Source organism: Portunus trituberculatus, unplaced genomic scaffold (genome assembly GCF_017591435.1).
Source record: "Portunus trituberculatus isolate SZX2019 unplaced genomic scaffold, ASM1759143v1 PGA_scaffold_435__1_contigs__length_15613, whole genome shotgun sequence".
NCBI classification, from domain to species: Eukaryota; Metazoa; Arthropoda; class Malacostraca; order Decapoda; family Portunidae; genus Portunus; species Portunus trituberculatus.
The window spans coordinates 12,501-15,613 of record NW_025541603.1 but is presented as its reverse complement, the minus strand read 5'-3'; the positions used below and the strand labels follow the sequence as shown (position 1 = coordinate 15,613).

The 3,113-nt window shown below is 57.9% G+C and overlaps 1 non-coding gene across 1 annotated transcript in view; it reads left to right on the top strand.

Moving 5' to 3' along the window:
• The first annotated feature begins 402 nt into the window (after positions 1-402).
• LOC123500602 overlaps positions 403-3,113 on the top strand; it is a 4,759-nt gene continuing 2,048 nt past the window's right edge. Inside the window, exon 1 of the ribosomal RNA XR_006673397.1 lies at positions 403-3,113. This exon is cut by the window's right edge and continues 2,048 nt beyond it. This is a non-coding gene — a ribosomal RNA (large subunit ribosomal RNA).

Sequence of the window (3,113 nt, the reverse complement as noted above, 5' to 3'; positions counted from 1 at the left end):
GTGGCGTTCCCTTAAGACCTAAGGCATCGATGGCGCAACGCGTGTGCGTGTTGCTGTCACGTGCCGATGACTTGGCATTACTCGGATGAACTAGCTAGCTAGCTCATTACGAGTTTTGCCTGCGGTCTCGGCTCCCAACCTCCTATGATTAAAGCTGGTTGAGGAGGGCGACCGGGTCGGACTGTTTGTTCTGTACTGCGGCTCGCACCTACTCTATAAAGCTGGAAGGAAGGGATCGAGAACGTTGAGTGGAGCCAAACTTTTTCGAATCTTGTCGCGTCGACTACGGGGTTAGAGTACGCGTATCGCTTCTTTCCCCTGCTGTCGGCCGACGAGAGAGACAAAGTTGTAAAAGCACTGTGAAAAGCTTGAATGAGCGGCTTGACGGTGCGGCTCCAATGTCGACCTCGTGTTAGGGTAGAGTACCCGCCAAATTTAAGCATATTAATAAGCGGAGGAAAAGAAACCAACAGGGATTCCCTTAGTAAGGGCGACTGAACCGGGAAGAGCCCAGCGCATAACCTGGCGTCGTGACCCGGCGCCAGGGTGTTGCGTTTCGAGGGTCCGGCACGCAGTCTCTCACCGCCTAAGTTATGCTTGAGCGCGCCACCGCCCGTGGAGGGTGACAGGCCCGTGTGGCGAGCCCGCGAGGGTACACGAGAGATTGTCGGAAAGGGCCTCCGTAGAGTCGGGTTGCTTGATAATGCAGCCCTAAGCAGGTGGTAAACCCATCTAAGGCTAAATATGACCACGAGACCGATAGCGAACAAGTACCGTGAGGGAAAGTTGAAAAGAACTTTGAAGAGAGAGTTCAAGAGTACGTGAAACCGTTAAGAGCCAAACGGGTGGGACCTCGAAGGTCGAACCGAGGGATTCAGCTCGTCGGCCCAGGTCGGCCGGGTGCGGATTCGCAGATGCGACCCAGGAAATCTGGGCGTGCCCGCACTCGAGCCGGCGCCGGCGGGCGTATTTCCTCGTGATGTAGGTCGCCGCGACCCGTTGCTGGGGACGTCGAAGGCCCGGGCGGACTGGTACCCCGACGTTGTGCGCCTCGTTGCGCCTTCGAAGGGGGAAACCTCCGGTGTCCTGGCTGCCCTGCGACGGTCGTGCAGCAGAGGGCGGCGCAAGCTTCCCTCTCGCGGCGTGCAAAAGGTCGGTGACCCACCCGACCCGTCTTGAAACACGGACCAAGGAGTCTAACATGTGTGCGAGTCATTGGGCGCACTAAACCCAAAGGCGCAATGAAAGTGAAAGGCGCGTGTCTCTTCGGAGGCGCGTGCCGGGGCCGATCCCTGACCGGGCGATGCCGCCGCGTTCACGCCATACCAAAGCGGGGCCCTGTGGCGGTTCAAGGGCGGAGTGAGTCCCTTCTCCGTCCGCCGTCGGTCCCGTGGGTGGCGCGGTGCGCTCGTTGGTCCGAGCTTGCTCGCCTGTACGCAGGGGGGCGCAGGCCCGACTTGTCATTCGACGCTGTCGCGCGAATCTGTTGTTGACCTCATCGGCTTTGCTTGGGCTCGGCTGGCGTGCCGCGTGTCTGGGCGGGCTTTGGGCGGGGCCTCTCGGGGCTTTTCGGCTCGTCCGGCGCGGTGGCGCCTTCCGATCCTGCTCTGTCCGGAGTGGCCTAGCGCGCGTGCTGTCGGCAAGTACCATGAGCAGACATGTTGGGACCCGAAAGATGGTGAACTATGCCTGGCCAGGATGAAGCCAGAGGAAACTCTGGTGGAGGTCCGTAGCAATTCTGACGTGCAAATCGATTGTCAGAGCTGGGTATAGGGCGAAAGACTAATCGAACCATCTAGTAGCTGGTTCCTCCGAAGTTTCCTCAGGATAGCTGGTACTGTGGAAACGGAGGAGTTTCATCCGGTAAAGCGAATGATTAGAGGTCTTGGGGACGAAACGTCCTCAACCTATTCTCAAACTTTAAATGGGTGAGATGCCGAGCTTGCTTGAATGCTGAAGCTTCGGCGACTAATCTGAGTATCTAGTGGGCCATTTTTGGTAAGCAGAACTGGCGCTGTGGGATGAACCAAACGTCGAGTTAAGGGGCCTAAACGAATGCTCATCTAGACCCCATCGAAAGGCGTTGGTTGCTATAGACAGCAGGACGGTGGCCATGGAAGTTGGAATCCGCTAAGGAGTGTGTAACAACTCACCTGCCGAAGCAACTAGCCCTTAAATGGTATGGCGCTCAAGCATTCTCCCGATACTGACTGCCGGTGGCACTATAGGCCAAGCTTCCTCTTAGCGGGGGTAGCCCAGGTCTCCAAGCCCCGGCGAGTAGGAGGGTCGCAGGGTGAGCGCTGAAGGATCCGGCGTGAGCCGGCCTGGAGCCGCCCCTGGTGCAGATCTTGGTGGTAGTAGCAAATAGTCGAGAGAGACTTCCTTGAAGGCCGATGTGGAGAAGGGTTCCATGTGAACATCAGTTGGACATGGGTTAGTCGCTCCTAAGCCCAAGGCTAAAGCCTTATCCCACGTTAGAGGCAACGGCCAAGCGAGTTTTGCTGCCCTGTCGGTCAAGCACATCAAGACCTCTCATTAATGGGCAGCACAGAGAGAGGATGAGATTTTCCTCAGTTGCTGGTTGGGAGTTAGTGGCGAAAGGGAATACGGTACTTATTCCGTAACCAGGCCTGATGCCAACCTCGGGACCAGCTCAATCTTGGGCTGTGTCCCTTGGTGCAGGAACCCGGTAACGGGAACCAACTCGCGTCCATCGGCGGTGGTCCGGGGAAGAGTTTTCTCTGTTTAAGGCGCCGTGACCCTAGAAGCCACTCGCAGAGCGAAAGGGTGTTGGTAACACGGTTCGCCGTAGAGCGCCGCGGTTCTTGCGGCGTCCCGCGTACCACTGCCGGTCCGTGAAACATGCGAGGCAGGTAACTGCATGGGGCGAACCGCGAGGGTCAGCTGTTGCTTGTTTCGCTTCGCGGCGGTGTTACTCGCACGCACGCGGCCTGCGCGAGACACCCCAGTTTCGGGCCTGTGCGTACCCATATCCGCAGCCGGTCTCCAAGGTAAGAAGCCTCTGGTCGATAGACTAATGTAGGTAAGGGAAGTCGGCAAATTAGATCCGTAACTTCGGGATAAGGATTGGCTCTGAGGATCGGGCCAGTCGG